This window comes from Pinus tabuliformis, chromosome 2_1 (assembly GCF_031772625.1).
Source record: "Pinus tabuliformis cultivar Carrire ecotype Pingquan chromosome 2_1, CPIR1, whole genome shotgun sequence".
In the NCBI taxonomy this organism is placed as follows: domain Eukaryota; kingdom Viridiplantae; phylum Streptophyta; class Pinopsida; order Pinales; family Pinaceae; genus Pinus; species Pinus tabuliformis.
This window is the reverse complement of record NC_142299.1, coordinates 573,442,275-573,461,939: the sequence shown is the minus strand read 5'-3', so window position 1 is coordinate 573,461,939 and position 19,665 is coordinate 573,442,275. Positions and strand designations below refer to the sequence as shown.

General features: G+C 38.0%; 1 pseudogene; it reads left to right on the top strand.

Moving 5' to 3' along the window:
* The window catches only part of LOC149201754 (uncharacterized), a 99,833-nt pseudogene that overhangs the window by 79,882 nt on the left and 286 nt on the right, over positions 1 to 19,665 (top strand).

The window sequence follows — 19,665 nt, the reverse complement described above, 5'->3', positions numbered from 1 at the left end:
TACAGACCCAACAAGGATTCATCCTCCTGCTCATCATCGGGGTCCTCAAGGTCATCCTCATCTTGGTTGGTTGACCAATGAGACCTTTCTTCTTCTCTCCTCTCTTTAAGAATAATGGCTAATGTCGTTGTTACATGATTCTGGTAGTATGCTTCTAGGAGGAGAGCATTAGTGGGGTTCTCTTTATATTCACATTTCATCTTATGAAGCTTCACTTCTTCGTCATATAAGTAGGAGAGAACTTCATTAGAATTAAATTCCCTCAATACCTCTCTGCATGACTTAGTATATTCATCCATTCTTTCTTGTATGACTTGGAGGCTCACATGATCCAATTCTTCATCATCATCAAAAGAGGTATTCCCTTTCACATTGTTATTGATGAGCTTATCCAGAATCTTCACAACAAAATTTATGTGAGCAAGGTCAAGGAGACGACTAGGATCCTCTTCATAAGAACAACTTATTATTTTGAGTTGTACTTCTTGCGACCTATAAAATGTGATCATGAGTTCCATACCCATTCTCTCCAACATATTTTGATTTTTTTTGCATATTGCACCACTTTCTTTTGTAGTTCCTGAATCTCTTGGTTATTGAGTTTTTCAAGTATATGACCAAGAGAAATCTCCATTTTCTATTATTTTGCATGTTAGGATTATAATGGAGTCACCAAGGTGAATTAAAGTGTCTTGATAGATGCTCACTTCACCCTACAACCATGAACTGTAAAGATCAATCAAGAACTAGGGCTTCATTCTTCCAGTGGAGTCGTTGATAATGATATGTCGATATGTCGTATGGGGAACAAAACACACGTCTCGTGTGCCCGACAATGCCGCCAAAATGTTACCACTCAAACTAGTAGGGGATCTAAGGGGGAATCCTTAAAGGGAAAATGCTAGACCAAGAGAAACAAATGGAGTCTTAGCCCACAGTCACCACAGCTACGACTCCCTACTTTTTACGGACTTTCACTGATGGGAGGAGACTTGGTTGTCACTTATAAAGTATATATCAATGAAGAGGTGTGAAGTGAACTTAGAAACCCTTTCCCTAGGATAGAATGAAGAGTGGAACTTGATTTCCTTTTAAGCAAGGGACTTGATCTTCCAGGGAGAGGGGATGAGGATTGGAGGGTTGAGGTAGAAGGATAATACCTATAAAGGAGGTTCTCAATCCCTAAAATCCCTTTGATAACTTGGATTCTCAAGTAGTCCTTGATAAATATGCTTTGTTCAAGAATGGGACCACACGAGGCCAAGTGGACCTAGCCCAAGTTAGTGGATGGATTTTGGCAATCAATGATGTTCTTAACCTGACCAAGGTGAGGGTAAAGGATCAAGAAAGGATTTTCTTCCAAAGATGTCAAATATGATCCTACTAGGTTCTAGCCTTGGGAACACCTAGGAAAAACTTGATCATAGAGCTAGGGCTTGGGGTATCCAAATATTCCACTGTGAGAATTACTTCAAATTTGGAGGAGAGAAAGGGGACCCACCAATGCATTTGTATCTATGAGATCGAATTTTTCCTGTGTCTAGTTTCCTGGGAAATTAATGCCCTAGGTGATCTGATGGGGCTAGACCTAGGAAAAAGGGGAAAAAGGTAGAAAAGAGGGCTACAATGATCACCCTTTTTGAGGGACAAGTGCCTGATTTACTTGGGGATATGGAGTCAAGGATAATAATGAAGAAGGATTTAGTTTCTTATTCAAAGAGGCTCTAAAAGTCAATTTCGTCCAATGTTAGAGGAAAGAGAAGAATATAATATTATAACAATATAACATTAGCCCTAATCATAGAGAAATTCAAATGTATGCAACAACAAGAAAAATAGCATTAAATTTGCACTTACAATGTTAGAGAATATATCCAACCAACATCACATTTGCAAATAAGAAGCTCCATGATAGAAATAGCCTAAATCCATACATCAAAATTCATCCATAATCCAAATTAATCCTCCAAGGTAAAAGTGTGAAGGTCTCTAAATATAGAGAGATCCCAAGTCAAGTGATGATACAAATGAATCCAACTAACTCCTATTTATACACTAATTAGGAGTTTGATTTAGCTAATGGGCCTACATTATCCCCTAAAGATAAAATAATGTGCAAGTAACCTAACTTCGGTGACAAGCCCACCAAACTAGCTCACAAATGAAAAGGTAAGTCTCTCAAGAGGAAAAATAATAATCTATGTGTGTCGTATGTCCCTCTAAGAGGCATGATGAGGTCCACGGGTGCCACAATGAAGAATAAGACCCTCATAAGAACTGGACAAGGGGTTGGCCCCTTGTAATAACCTATGGTGCTCCAAATGACTATGGGGGCACACAAGTGTTCTCATTGGTCTCCAAACAAATCAAAGATGCATGTAGGTTTCCCTCAAGGGCTAGGATGATAATGTAGGAGATGCCACATCATTGTAGAAGTCCTGGATCATCTTCCAAGTGTATGGTGTAGATCTGGGGTCAGTTGGGCATGATGGATCAGGTGCATCCTCCTCATCCAATAAGTGAACCACGAGAAATCTCTGAATGGCTATAGGGATCCATGAAGTGCAATTTTCTATTGCGGAGGCCCATGGCTCTCAACACTCACCTTGTATGTGCAAATGTATCCCTCTGGAGGATTAGGACCCTGTATAGGGAGACCAAACCCCAAATGGAAACCATCTGCAATCTTGCAAAAGATCTAATGTGTCCCCTAGGCTTCCAGTACAACAAGTCATTAGAGAAATCGAGAAAATAATCTTACCTAATCATGGAACATAGGTGGGGACTTCATAATGGCTTGACATTCCATAATGGGCTTCATGATGTTCCAACGTCTCCTAAACTCCCAATGGGGTTAACCAAGTACCTTATTCAGTGGTTATCGCTTCTAAAGGCAATAATATAGTCAAGGTACATCCGTCAAAAGGTGGTGGAATGTGGCATATAGGTGAATGAGGTAGGGAATGAGAGGGGGAAACCATGGGTCACATGATGGGGCACAAGGGTAGCTAATAAGAGGGGACCCAGACTTGGGTTTATAAGGTGTAGGAGGGAGCAATTGTGGTACATGAGGTGCCCTAACCTTGATTTTTCCACCCTTCTTTATATTCCTTTTTCCTTTTTATTATTTTCTTTGATTAACTGCTCGGGGCTCAAGGGGTTAGAGCATGATGTATAAGATATAGCAGTGAATTCCCCCCCTTTAAGGTGGGGTGGTTCATTGGCCTCCAGGGGTTGGGACAATCAAGGGTTCCTATATGATGAGGAGGATTCATAGAACCTTCTGGAATTAGGGTGATGGCCATGATGATGGGGTAGAGATTCATGTAATGGATTTTTCCCATGTGCTAAATGTTTTTGTGTCGACCATCTTTTGCATTTTGTGGTACTTTTCATATTGAATGTGGCCATATATGCTTTTGAATTTATTTTTAGTTGCATTAACCTTTGATCTTCATTTCAATCCATGACCCAAGGTGTGGGCAAGGGGAAGGAGTGAGCTAACCCTATGTGGACCTAGGTGGGAGAAATGATGGATGGGGTAGTAATGAGTAGAAAGAGGGAAATATAAGCGGATAAGGGAGCGGGACCATGCAACCAAAATCAGGGTTTTCCATGAAATAACATCCCTGAAACCAAGTGTTTAGTAAAAGAGATCCCACAGGACTAGAATCCAAGGTTAAGTACTAAAAGGGGTCTAGGGGATAGAAGCATAGACCTAGTCCATTATTTTCGCTGAATCCCCCCATTAATCCATGTCCAAAAGTGTCCATGATAAGAAAACTACAAAACTCAATTTCAAAATAACAAGGCATAAATTTAGCTTTGGAAGGCCCACCTTCAAACATACGATTATGGCATATGGGTGACGGACCACATGGCCAACTAAGGTGGCGGATAAATGGCACGATGAGCTAGATGATGGCTACAAGGGGTTGTTAGCTACCGAATGAGGACCATCTTGGAGAAAATAAATTCTCCTAGGGATATTACCCAAAAAATGGTGGATAACACGTCCAATTACTCCAGTTTGTTAAGGATTTTCTTATGCTCAATGCCCCTTTAACAATGATGGCTATGATAGTCTTCATGTGCCAGTACATGCCCATCAGCTTGAGATATATTGTATCTCATATTTTTGAAAAACTTGCGTTTTGAAACCTATGGAATTGCCTCCTCGTCCACATTGTCCTACTGTTTTTCTCCCTTACCCTATTTTCTATCTCCTCCACTTCTTGTTTTACGCTTATAGATAATTTGTTGTTGTATTCTACTACTTCTACATTGTTGATATCCATTGTTAACGCTTCTCCTTGGGTGGGATAGCTGAAGTCAATATCTGAGTGAGGGGTTGAACCTTGATGGCTTGTCGTTTTCTTTAACTCCCTTTCCTATATCCTCTACATGTACAACCATGCCACATATCATTGTTGTGTGTCCCTCCTACAATTTCCTCTTTCTTCTTTTCCACCCCATTTGGAGAATCTTTTACTTGTTTTTAAATTGGTGAAGGTTCATTTACTTTTTTGTAGGAACATGGAATTTGGATATGTATGTTCTCTTGCTGAAAATATTTTCCTCCATCATTGTCATTGATGACTATGAAATTCATGAAGAGATTAACCATCTAAAAATGATAGCATAAATTGTATCTCCAATATCAAGGGAAGCTAGAAGATCCTTAACTGAGTGGATTCAAGAATGTTGCCATAGTGAACTAGGTGTTTCAATATGGATTTCACCCATGAGGATTTATTGTTGTTATAAAGTTGTAGACATAAGAGTTGTATCAATTTTTCCTTTGACCAGCGAATGTTCAAATATGAATGTAGATAATGCATGATGAGAGTAGAAAATAGTAAATACAAGGGTCCATAATCCTAGATGATATAATTAATTTCTATCACACTGATAACATATGGTTTGTTGTTTTTAATTTTTAGCTGTAAAATGCACAACATATTTGTTGGTCTTTGCTATTTGGTATGTATGTTGGAAACAAATGGTATCTTTGTGGGAAAGAAATACATGTTTAAATGCCCTGACATTAGATTCTAGAAGAGAAAGGTGTGATGTTTGTGCTGTGAGCTCTTTAATGGCATGCATTTTCTCCAAGATATAAATTGAATTTTATGTTTGGGATTATTTGGTGGGGCATTCTTTAGCTAATATGCTTATCACTGCGTAGGATATATTACAAGTTTATTCTGCTGATGTGATTTTAGAAGTTTATGCATCAAGATAAATGGAATCACTATATCTTTTGATAAAAGTTAATATTGTATGCTGCTAAATGAGAGGAGGACATAACTTGAATGTTATAAAGGGAAGGCACATATTTTCTATCACTTCTGCCATAGAAATTGGTGATGTCTTAATGTTGTTTCCATGATGTTATACTCCTATTCTTTTTCAGTTGGTAATCTTTTACTTGTTTTCTTGTTTTGTAAATTAGTTGAATTATATATTCATAAAATACAAGGGGTGTTACAAGTAGTCCATCATGTAACCTGCTTATAAAGAAGACAATCCTATTTTGATTCAAAATAATAATGGAGTTGTTCTTAGCCTGGCTTCTCTCATGAATAATGGAGTTGTTCATAGGTTGTCTTCTCCGATATAGAGATTTTAACGCAACACTTATATACCCCACAAAAATTAGCATGACTATTAAATTTAAATATATAACTAATTATAGGATTTACTAGCAACAATGGCATATCGAAAAAAGGAGAGCACAGTCTAGCAATTAATTTGTGATGGCTTAGGCGAATCATCAAAGTTTAAGCTTGAAGCAATGTTGATGAAGGTAGGTGGGTCCCACTCATGGATTGGCTCCAACAACTTTGTCATCTTGGGTGACTGCCACGTCTATCTTGCCTTGTGCTTCTTCCTTGTCTGTAGCAGTTTGTCCATCTTCTTTTGGGTTATCACATTCTTCCTTGGATCCTTATCCCCCAAATAACATTTATTAAACTCACATTTATGGTCCAATTGCTCTAGTTTTTTAAGGATTTTATTATACTCAGTGCCCCTTTGATGGCTATAACGGTCTTCATGTGCTTGTACATGGCCATCATCTTGAGATATTTTCTATCTCTTATTTTTGAAAAACCTATGTTTTGGAACCCATGGAATTACCTCCTCATGCACATAGTCCTACTATTATATGGGATTTACGATTGCGGACAAAATTATCTCCCTTAGGTCAGTGGCTAACCCAGAACAACAGAGAGACAAGGAACACAATGTTTTTCCTCAAAGTAAATAGATGATGGAGTGAGGCTTACCTGGAATCCTTCACACACTTTGCTCCTTCTTTAGCTTGGAAGCTCAAATCCTAGCTCTGATTGCTGAAATTAGAACCTGCATAGTCAGATAACAAAAGCTAAGAAACTACGAGATATATGCAATATCATCTAAGTACTTCATTCAATAGATCAACATGGTATTGAAATAAGTGAAATAACAAAATCACATATAACAAAACAATGAATTATTTGCATTACTATAAATGGAAGGAGATTACAACCATAAGTAGCAATTGATCTTGCAGAAGAGCTCCTCTAAGTTGTTGACTTGTCCTTTCCTTGTCACAATATGCACCTCCAATCACCCTAAATGCATGGAATGATGTTATGAAACCAGTTCAAAATGAATTATTTGCATTACTATAAATGGAAGGAGATTACAACCATAAGTAGCAATTGATCTTGTAGAAGAGCTCCTCCAAGTTGTTGACTTGTCCTTTCGTTGTTACAATATGCACCTCCAATCACCCTAAATTCATGGAATGATGTTATCAAACCAGCTTTTTCTTGATTTTAGGAGCTTAATCTTGAAACGACTGTAACTCTGTAATTTCGGATCTTCCAGTTCTGAAATCACAACCTGCAGTAGCCCTCTGCGTCCTCTTTCCAATGCCGCCAGTCTAATCCAAATTGGAATCTTCAAGGAAGAGTTATGCCAAATCTCCCACAATGCCCTGATTATAGACTAGTTCAGTAGAGCGAACTTGTACGACGTGCCACGAGTCACTGCTTCGACCTTGGATCTAAAAAATGTACACAAGAAACTACAGTCCGTCCTCATTCTGTAACTTCTTACGATATTTCAATCTGATTCTCAAAACAAAAGTTATGACTATTTTACCAAGGTCACCTGTTTGGAATGTAATTCAGGAGTCTGCAAAAAGGCTGACTTCCTCAGATCATATCTCCACAAATATTGCGCAAAAAAAGCTCTGAAATTCAGACCTGAGGTGCAGCGCAATTTCATCTCAAATGGGTTTTTTTTCGCTTCTGAAACGTGGCAGAAAAAAAGTTATAGCGAAAATTCCATGATGACCTATTTGGAGCAGCGAAACCCTAGAATCACAGCGCTGATACCAAATTTTATGAAACCAGCTCACAAAAAAATAGAAAAGAGAGATAAACGTCTTAGAATTCAGCCTCTTCGAGGGGCAACCTCCTTTACATTACACAAATGGACAATTCTTGGATGATACAAATGACAAGACCTCCTTTCTATATATAGGAGTCTAAGGGGTCATAATATAATCAAAGCCGACATAACAATAATAATGTAAGGGCACAATAATAACAATAGTGGGCTTGTATGGGGCATAATAATAAAAATATAGGGACTACATGGGTACAAAAATATAATAAGGGGGTTGTACTAATAACAATAACGGGTTACACTAGTAGTATGGGGGCCTAACAAAGGATGACCACCCACTACAACAACATAAGGGAAGAACCACTCTCCAAAAGCCAACCCCAAGCTAACCAGGTGCTTATGGAATGAGGTAAATATATAGGAAGGAGAGGTAGTTCATGAATTCTTATCCATTTACCAATCTAGGCTTGAGACCCGAAAGTGATGGGAGGATGAGCTCAAGGGATAAGATGGTGATTTCTCCAAGGTGGAATTAGATAGGATTCGAATGTTTATCCAAAGTAAATGGTTGAAACAACCTCTAGAAGCTTCTAAAAGAGGAAGCTTTGGAAATATTTTATTTTTTCCCAAATTTCTAGATCCAACACATCCCCATAGCTATGCAGGGTGCATTGCATAGCACCCTGATAGAAGACAACTTGTAGGTGATCAACACAGGCCATAGTAAATGGTTGAAACAACCTTTGAAATATTTTGGAAGAGGAAGCTTTGGAATATTTTTATTTTTCCTAAATTTCTAGAATCAAAACACCTCCACAGTTATGCAGGATGCATTGCATAGCACCCTGAGAGAAGGAAACATGTAGGTGATCAACGCAGACCACAATGGAGCAATCTATAGGTGATCACACACCAAAAGGCATACAGGGAGTTTTGGTTTTAAAACTAGCTCAGATGATGCATTTTAGGGTTGAAATTCTTGGGGATGAAGGGAATATGCTTAGGGATTTGTGCAAGATGGTGACAAGGGGGAATAGTAAGTTGATTGATCCCATTAGGATGCTCACAGATCATATGTGACAAAATTTCCTATAACAAAATTCTCCCTTAAAGCGCAAAGTTAGAGATGATGATTGATGGTTGAAGTGCTTTACCTTGTGACAAGTAGGGATCAAGGACAACTGAAGAGCTTCATATGTTACAACATATTTACAACATAACATCTTTGTTTGCTGAGTGAGGCAACCACTTATCTCATAAGCTAACATAACATGTACACTGATCAAATGACGCGTCCACAGATGCAACTAGTGGACCCATGACTAGATGACTGTCAATATAATCATGCCCATCATACATTGTGATCTTTGTATAACTCCTTAAATTGCAACTTGGATGGATGAAACTAGACATGGGTTCTTCTATCTCGTTCACATGACCAACCAATGTACGAGTCTAACCATGTGAACCAATGAACTATTGTCGAACATGGTAGACACAATCTGATTATTGTCCAATCATATAAGTTGTTAACAAACGCGAGAAACCATCAATGATGTTAATGGCTCCCAAGGCACTATAGTACAATCCGTATGGTGTGAATGAATGTTGATGTTGAACACCACACAAAATATTTTGGTCAAATTCCATTGATGTAAACTCGTCTTCAAGAGTGAGGAAACTTTCCATTGATGTATGCAAGCACTAAGGTACCAAAGGTGTGTTTCTAATTCAACTTCATGGATGATGTACTGACGTCGATAGGAAGTGACCCATCACATGAGGGCCTTGATGTATCCCCCATCAACGACACAAAATGGGTATGATGATTGAGACAGAATGATCAAAATGATGCTGACATGGAACTAGATCAGGAAAGGAATACATGAAATGAAGGCTTAGGAGTATTGTAGCAGAGATCAACTGAATGACTTCTCTTAAACACACTAGTGACACTGAATGGAGTTCGCAGCGTTGACCCAAAACCGAATTGGAGGCTTTGAAAACAGTATGATAACCAAAAGACAAGCATATTACCCAACCTAATAGCCACAAAGATGAAGTCGAAGAGCGTCATGTTCAAGAGCGACTCACTTCCATTAGCAAAATGGAATCCCTTGTTTTCCCAATTTCCCCAACCATACTGGTCAGTACTTCTTTATTTTTTAACAAGCTTGAGAAGGATAAGATATGCTTGATCTGTAAGTTCATCCTTCGGATGAATCCCTCCAAGTATATTTAACGAATCCTAATAAGGATTGGTTCGGCCTCATCATGTTCGACAAGTCCATCACTGTTTCATGTTTAACGAGTCCAGTGAAGGTAAAACTCGACATCTTTTTCATGTTTATAGAGTTTGAAAAGGAGGAAAAAAATAAAACTCCAAATGTCCCTTTTCGTAGGTAGTCCCTTAGGTCCGAAAAGGTAGAAAACAATACCCAAGAGAACCTCTTAGCCATGTTCAACTAAGGTATTCCTTTTTCATAAATAGTCCATCTCAGTTCAAAAAAGAGTTAAACTTATACTGAGTAGACGTCTTTTCATTTACTTTTACGAGTTCGAAAAGACAAGTGCTCGACAGTCTTTTCATATTTTGGGAGTCTGAAAAGAGATAAAAGAGGGCTCCTCTTAGAGGAATGAGTGGTATAAAGGGTATAAACTGGTTCCGATCATGATGGAATTGCTCAAAACACATAAAGGTCAAGAGGCTGGCTAATAATACCACTCATCGTAGTGGTTCCTTAGGAAAGGGTAAAAACCAAGTGAAAGCATATGATCGGCCAAGCAGATGGTGATGATGGAATGAAAAAACCAAGGCCCATCTAGACACAATAGGTTGATAAAAATGGAAATCACAAGGGATAAAATGGAAATGTTTTCATTTTTACAGAAGCTTGAAACATGGGAAACTATGCTTGAAATTGGTTTTATCTTTACACAAGCTTGAAACATGCGAAACCATGCTTGAAAGTGGTTTCATTTTTACACAAGCTTGAAACAGAGAAAAACTATGCTTGAAATAAGTTTGCATGCCCCCAACATAATGACTCAATTCGAGGTACATGCACCCCAAGCTTCATTTCATGCACCTAAGTAGACTATTGAGTACTAATAGGTGGATGGAATGAAGGTTCATTTACGAGATCAAATGAAAGACTCGAATGGGAATTTATGAGATCTAATCAAAGACTTCAATTGAAAGGAGATTTGTTTCATTTTTTAATGAGCTTGATACAAGAAAAGAAAATCTGTTATGAGGACCTTGTTTCATCTTTTAATGAACTTGACACAAGAAAAAGAACTTTGTTCCAGGACCTTGTTTAATTTTTTAAGGAGCTTGACACAAGAAAAGGAATTCTACTCCAAGAAGCTTGTTTCCTTTTTTAAGGAGCTTGACACAAGAAAAGGAACTCTGCTCCAAGAACCTTGTTTCATTCTTTAACGAGCTTGACATAAGAAAAGGAACTCTACTCCATGAAACTGGTTTCATTTTTTAAGGAGATTGACACAAGAAAAGGAACTCTGCTATGAGGACCTTATTTCATTTTTTAAGGAGCCTGACACAAGACAAGGAACTCGGCTCTAAGGACCTTGAGAATGACCTGTAGAAGGCCATGGCTTCCAAGAGGTCCTCATCAGATGGGAGGACAATGCTCTGGAAGGGATCAAAGGATCCAATGGATAGATCATACTCGAATGGCCCGAGTAAATGATGTACTACATCACCTACTAGATCATCAGTAGATGTGGGCATGGAACAGGTTTCCACATAATTAATATATGACGGGGGAGATATCACTTGCATATAAGGACAATTTATGGAATTTGGTTGATTGAGAGTCAAATTAGGACCAACAAACGAAAGTTGGTCAATAGTCATGATTCTTCCTTCATGTGGGAAACACATCACACAAAAGAGTGAAGAGACAAGAGCTCCCACGACATAAACATAGTCATGCCCAGGGAGTAAATTAAAATCCAAAGGGCCTTGGACTACCATCACTTCGATATAGATATTATTTCCTCCCAAAGTAATAGTAAACTTAGGAAGGATCCCTACCGGTTCACTGGTTCCTCTGTTAAAAGCCACCAAATTCTGGGTAACAGGTACAGGTTACAGAGAACCTAAAGCTTTCCAATTAGTTGAGGATAGAATACTAACAGATGTGCCTTCATCTATAATTGTACCAGTTACAACCATGTTATAAGCATGTACTATGATCTGGAAGGGCACGTAAGGAGGAATATGATATCCTATCAGTCAACTCCAATCAAAGGAAGTGACAATGCTACTTGGAGGGGGTGTCATGGGAATGAAATAAATTCCCCCTTGTGCTATGGGAATGGGATAATTTCTCTCCATTGCTGTGGGAATTAGAGGATTATCTCCTTATACTGTGGGAATGGGAGGATTTCCCCCCAGTTCATTGGAATCTGAAGAAACATGAAGAACTTGAGCGGTATGAGACTCACTCTTTACGGGGAAGGTACAATCAACTGAAGCTGGAATTCAGTCAACAATTTTCTCAACCAATGATTGGTTAGGAACAAACTCATGGGATTCACATTCAAAGAGAGTAGGATTTATTGGATATGGATTTTGATCAATCACTTCATTAACTAGTGGAGAATTGGGAGAAAGCTTCCGGTAACCAGCTGGAAGTTGTGGCTGAGAAGTTGTAAGGTTTTCCAACACTTTTGAGGCTTCATCCATATAAGGACAAACGTGAATAGGATGATTCCCTTCACATAAATTACAGGTAAATTTGACTCTACCATTTTTCCCATGGACCTTACTATTTCTAGTTGAGGGTTTGTCATCAACATGATCTCCAAAAGCTGACAACAAAGGATGAAGTGAGCTTGTGGACCACACTTCTAAGACCCTAGGAATACTAGGACAATTTCTAGAAGGTGGTCACCCTTACATAACATGCAAGGGAATTTAACTTTACGAGGTTGATTGGAATATTTTTCAATACTAGTTGTGTTCGTAGCAATGGTTTATTGGTTTCCCCCTTGCTTATTTTTCTTCTTCTTCTTCCTTTTCTTCTTCTTCTTAGCTTCCTGGTTACTTGAATCAAGAATTTCACCAGGCGAAGAGGAAGAAAGGGATGGAGAAACAATAGGTGAAGAAGGCAAAGGGCCAACTTTAGGATTAACATGAGGTTGATGTTGTTCAGGTGGAGGAGAACTTGGTTGAGAAGCAATTTGGACATTGGGAACCATAGGGGTCGAAAATAACCAAACTGGTAAACCAATGGTAGATCTGTGAAGGGAGAATTTTTCCATATAAGGAGCACCAATATTTCCAAAAGAAGGAAAAAGACTAGGATTCCCATCAGAAGGTTTCCCTTGATTGGTAGAGTCAGGAACTGTTGCCATTAGTCTCAACCTAAGGTCCAATACGAAGTTGTTCCACAGGGAGGATGTTATTTTGTGGTCAATTAATTGATTTTAGAAATTAATGACACAAACAAAACAAAGGGATAACTAGGCATAAAGATTTACCAAGCAACTGTGGACTGTAATATACACCTTGGAGAACAAAGGGCTTAATGTACATGCAAGAAATCTCCGTGAATGTTGTGTTCGGTGTATCACGATGTACAAGGTGGCCAACTTGGTTACCTATGGATGGATAGAAACCTATAGGGGACTCCCAAAATATACTTGATGGTACGTGGGAGTGCAGTTCGTAGTAGTGTTGTCTAATGTGTAATCGTTTGATGAGAGTGTTTCCATATACTTATCATGTGTGGAGCACAATCCAATATACCCAAATGTACGTGGAGAACGACCATATACACTTATGTACATGGAACGAGATTTCACCCCCAGGATGCAACGCTGGAAAAAAACGATAACTCCTACGTTTAAAGACGGTGGAACACGTCTCTAGCCTAGAGCTCTATGTGTGTTGTTAAGTTTCAAATGCTCCTTAGGTTAATTGAGATGAATTTTAAAGTTTATCTTGAATTATGTTTCAGTTTCAAGGCTCAAAAATCGATGTCACCTGAACACACCTATGATGCAACTAATACGAGGAAAATAACTATTTTCATTTTCCTTTTAACAAAGAAAGGCCTAACTAAGTAGGGGAAGAAGAAATCAATCAATAATGCAACAATCGATCTCCATACCTTCACTTTTCCAATCAAATCAAAGCCATATGTGTGATGCATGATGCATAAGATTTTCCTTCTGGAGTCCACTTAATTTTTAGATGAAAACTAAGAGATTTACTTAATTATTGATAAAAACACTTTTCATAATGATAACTAATACACCAATTTCTTCAAGCACCCAATGATATAGACAAATTCTTACCAAAGGCACTCAAAACCAAAAGAAAACCAAATGGAGCCTTATGAGAGACCAAGGCACACTTAGGGACACAAGGAAGACCAACCAGAACAAAGTTGTTCAGAGATAAAATCACCAAAAAGAATTTTTTTTGCATCAAACCGGGACCATAGTAGGTGTTGAAAGGGCCAGGGTGAACTACAACACAGGTGCAGAGTAGGCTAGGGTGCACTGCAATGCACTATCTCTAGACCACAGGGTGCGATGAAGAAGGAAAGACAAGTTCTGACACAAAAATGGGAAGCAAATCTCAATGAAAGGGATTCTTAGGTCTGATCAAGACTAAGTGAAATTATGAATGTTTGAAGAAGAGGTAATCAAACACAATGGACAAGGAAACCACCAAGGGAATAGTTTGTTCCCCAGTATGGTTGCCAATTTATTATATGGGATTTACGATTATAGACAAAAGTATCTCCCCTAGGTTAGTGGCTAAACTAGAACAATAGAGAGACAAGGAACACAATGTTTTTCCTTAGAGTAAATAGTTGATGGGGTGAGGCCTACCTGGAATCCTTTGTACGCTTCACCCCTTCTTTATCTTGGAAGCTCCAATCCTAGCTCTAATTGCAGAAATTAGAACCTACACAGTCAGATAACACAAGCTAAGAAACTACAAGATTTATGTAATATAATCTAAGTACTTCCTTCAATAGATAAATATGGTATCGAAATAAGTGAAACAACAACATCACATATAGGAAAACAATGAATTATTTATATTAGTAAAAATGGAAGGAGATTACAACCATAAGTAGCAGTTGATCTTGTAGAAGAGATCCTCCAAGTTGTTGACTTGTCCTTTCCTTGTCACAATATGCACCTCCAATCACCCTAAATACATGGAATGATCACCACTCACTACAACATCATAAGGGCATAATCACTCTCCAAAATCCAACCCCAAACTAACTAGGTGCTTATGGAATGAGGTAAATATATATGGAGAGGTAGTTCATGAATTCTTATCCATTTACCAATCTAGGCTTGAGATCCAAAAGTGATGGGAGGATGAGCTCAAGGGATAAGATGGTGATTTCTCCAAGGTGGAATTAGATAGGATTCGAATGTTTATCCAAAGTAAATGGTTGAAACAACCTCTAGAAGCTTCTAAAAGAGAAAGCTTTGGAAACATTTTATTTTTTCCCAAATTTCTAGATCCAACGCATCCCCATAGCTATGCAGGGTACACTGCATAGCACCTTGATAGAAGACAACTTGTAGGAGATCAACACAGGCCACGGTGGAGAAACCTATAGGTGATCGCACCCCAATAGGCATACAAGGATCGTTGGTCCTAAAACTGGCTCAGATGATGTATTTTAAGGCTGGAATTCTTGGGGATGAAGGGAACATGCTTAGGGTTTTATGCAAGAAGGTGACAAGGGGGAATAGGATGTTGATTGATCCCATTAAGAGGCTCACTGATCGGATGTGACAAAATGGCCTATAACACCCACTGTGTTTCTCCCTTACCCTATTTTCTATCTCCTCCACTTCTTGTTTTACCCTTGTAGAGAATATATTGTGGTATTCTTTTGCTTCTTGACTGTTGGTATCCATTGTTAACACTTCTCCTTGTGTGAGATAGGTGAAGTCAAGATTTGAGTGAAGGGTTGAACCTTGACAGCTTGGCATTTTCTTCAACTCCCTTGCTTGTATCCTCTACATGTACAACCATGCCACATATCACTATTGTGTGTCCCTCCTATGCTTGGTCACAACTTGTTAATTGCAGAGATACTTTCCATTATTATGTAACCTATTTAATATATGTTCAAACTTTACATTTTAATGATGTTGTATTGTATCTTATGGAATGTATCTATCAATTTTTCTTTCACTATTACTTGTTTCAATGTAGGTGGGGAAATATGTTTTGATAAAGTTGTCTAGAAAGTGGAAGAGAAAGATGACGGAGATAATCCAAGTGTCAAGTTTAGTTACCATAGTTATGATGGTGAACAAGGTAAAATTTAAAAGTTCTGATACATTTCCCTTCAGATGTAAAGCGTGTGCTACATCCTCTAAGATTTACTTTTCTTGTTTAGCAACATATCAAGCCTATGTGTTAAGTGTTCCTCGTTAGGGATAATGTTGAGTCTAGCCATAGGAGACTGTATAGGCTCTGACGACATCCAGATCCATACACCTAAGAAGCAAAAAAAAACTTTGATGTTTTACGAACTTTACGAAGTGAACTTGATTTTATTGTGCTTATATCATCTGCCATTGTAATACCCACTCCAAGGGAAATTGGTTTTATTGTGGTTATTTGAATCTACCACTACAATACCCCCTCCAAGTAAAACAAAAATATATAATAATCAATGACATGGTATAGGTCATTAATCGCCTTCTCTTATTCAAATTCCTGATGCAGGTTTCCCTGGGGATCTTGATGTCTCTGCAACCTACACTTTAAGTGGGAACTTGGAATTGTCACTTGATATGGAGGTCGTTAAAGGAATTGTATTTGATTTTACAAATGGGAAAATTGTTGGAAGCACAATCAGTGAAGTTCCCAAAGGATATGACCATAATTATGTGCTCAATTGTGGAGAATCAATGGATGGTTTGAAGGATGTAGCCAAAGTCAGGGATCCTTCCAGTTCACGAGTTCTTGATTTGTGGACCAGTGTACCAGGCATGTAGTTTTACACAGGGAACTTTATTAATGGTATTGTTGGCAAAGAAGGCATTGATTATGTCATCATTGTAAAAGTTTTTGTTTTTTTTTTTTTTTGTTTTTTTGTTTTGTTTTTTTTTTTTTTTGGACAACCCGCATGGTTTCTAAGTTTTTGTTTTAGACATGATCAAGTCATTTTTATGTTTTTAGAGTCTAAGTCATAGGGTTAGAGTCTCATTTCCATCATCAATAAAGTTCAACAACATTATTTTGCCCCTTATGGATCCCATATCATGTTTTAAGTTTCATGTGTCTGGTCATCTTAAAACTTTGAATGTGCTACGAAACTGTTTAGCCGTTTTCGTAGCGCAAAGTCCTGAAATTACACTACATGCGCTACGAAATCTGGGATTCATAGTTAGTTGTTTTCGTAGCGCAAAACCCCGAATTAACACTGGATGCGCTACGAAATCGGGGATTCGTAATCAATCATATCTAGCTTTCAAATCCACCAGAATCTGTTAAGTTTTCATCATTAGGTGTCAGTCCATGAACCTTATCTCTCACATGCAACCATTCATATCCATCATTAGATTTGTTAGGAGTCATTTTCCCGCAGTCATTTCAAATTTCAAAAAGGAAAGGGTTAGTTGATCTTGGTCATATCTGTGCAAGAGACACTTGATACTGTTCTTAGTTTGAGTGAATAAGCCCAGGGTGAGCAGAGACTAGAATTCTTTCGCATGCTTCAAGCGAGGTAGCTATTCATCAAATTCAAGTGAGGCAGTTCCTTAATTAAGCAAGACAGTTTCTTCCAGGTCTTCTATCTATAAGGTTTTCAAAGGAGAAATGTCGGAAGAAAGAAAGAGTAACAGGTCAGGCCGATGTCTAAGAACTGAGCCTAAAGGCTTAGATGCTCTCACAAAGGATAAAACAATTTAAGAAGCCTTCAAAAAAGTAGGTTGCTGGAGGTTCTGTGAGAAACTACAGGGAGGACATAACCAAGTGACCAATGAATTTGCTCTAAATTTCACAAGTTTGCATACAAAGATTGGAGCATTAGAATTGCCAATTTCTCCTGAGTTTATATCTTTAGTCATAGAAATACCTAGAGATTAGGAAAAGTGGTTTAAGAATTTCAAGTTTGAAATGGCACCCTGCAAGATATTCTTGAAGCCAGAATTTGTAGACATAGATTTAACTAAAGCAGTGCCAAGGGGTTATGTCAAAGATTCATATGCCAACCTGCTCTCATGCATACAAAGGTATTTCACCTATGAAGGAAGATACCACAAGGTGTATTCTTATCACTTCAAACTCCTATTGCATTTCACTGGGATAATATCTTTAGATCTACCTTTCTTTCTGTTTCGTAGCTTAGGCAAGATGTCTAAGAAATACAGTTGAAGAAAGAGGCATGTTAAACATCATTGTTTCATCATGGTTTAGTTAAATTAATTGTCTTGCATGAACTTCAGAAGGTAGATAGAGAATGGTCTTCATTTCTCTTTATGTCTGGTTTTAGAACTGAAACAGGACATAGCCCTAGGGCTAAGGAAATATCATCACCAATGACAAGTCACCATGCAGAAACAAGGTCAAGCAGGTTTATTAAACTAAAGGCCAGAAAGCAAGTTAAGGAGCTAGTGACTAGAATACCATTGGCTATTCAAGATACTCCTCAGCATTCATAGAATGAAGGCTTAGTGGGAAGATGAAAGAGTTTCAAAACCTGAAGCAGTTAGCAGCAAGGCCCAACACTTCACCTGGATTGTCCCTGCAATCAAGGAAGCAAGGTATGTCAGATGGATCAATGACAGACTTAGAAATAATATCAGAAGGATGAAAAGACAAATTGAGGACCTGGAAATTCAGCTGAACAAATCTAGAGGTCAGCCTCAACACAAATGAACAAGAAAGTAAGTGATGAAACCCTAATAACAATTTTGGTTTAAACAAAGACATTACTTTTTGAAGATGTTTCAAAGACGGGTGATGTTAGGTATATGTGGCATATGTACATAATGAAACAACTATGAAGAAACCTTAGAAGGAAAGTTTTTGGAAAAAATTGTGTAAATTGATTCACACAGCAGTTTCATAGCGTACTATGAAACTACTGTAGGTGACATGCACAACAGTTTCGTAGCGCACTACGAAACTGCTGTAGGTGCAGTTTTGTTTTTTTGATAAGAATTCAAAGGAAAGAAGGTTCTATTTTTTGAAGGAGGATGTTGCTGGAGAAATGTGAGGAGATCATTTGAGAAGGTTTAAAGCCCACGTAAAGAAAAAACTCGAAGAATGAAAGATATATGCAAGAACAAAGCTTTGCGCTACAAAAATAACAGTTTATTTCATAGCACCTCCAGATTTACTTTCTTCATGCAACTTCACGGAGTTTAATTTTTACACAAGTGCAAGAGCAGGGTTCTATGGCTAATTCAACATGTGTTATATGATTAAAGGGGCTAGTTTGGTTAGCAGGAGATTCGACGAACACCATTGAAGACCAAGGATACATTGCAGGGGACATTCTCCTAGTTTTCAGGGCAGATAAAGGAGAAGTTATTGAAGGCCAACAGGAGGGTTATGGACATCACCAAAGTCGAAGTTAAGGAGGAGCAGCTGTCAAGTATCGAATTTAATTCCTAGTTTAAGTTTTTACTATCATAATAAGGAGTTGTACTCCTTATTGTATTAGGACTCTAAGACTGTTAGATAACTGCTACTTGTAATTAATATTTTGTTGTAGATATGAGTAGGTGTCAAGCTAGGAAATTTGAATTCCCCTCATGTTGGATCAGGGAATCCAAGATTGTAATGATAACTCTATAAAGGACAAGAGGTGGAAGGCCTCAAGGTTGGCAATTTTCAAAAGAAACAAGCATACGGTGTTATTGTAAGCACTGTGTGTTTTTTTATGTTAATACAGAGTGTTTGGCTTCACTACTCAGGATTCAGAGAGAGTTTTAATGTTTGATTTTCTCATGGCTTTCTTTATCTACCTACTTGCAGTGATATGAACACACATTACTTAGAATTCACTGATAATGCTCTAACTTCCTTCATGTGTTTATAAACTGTGTTCCTTGAATTATGTCTCTGTTTTGCTGATATATTAAGACTCTTTATGCCCTGACTTCCATGTTAAGCTAATCTTGCGGTTGTACTGAAACATGCTCAGACTCCAGAGCCCAATAGATGTTTTTTGATTGGTATTTCAACCATTTATACGTTTTCATTTAATTTTTCCATAGAGTTAGCCATCT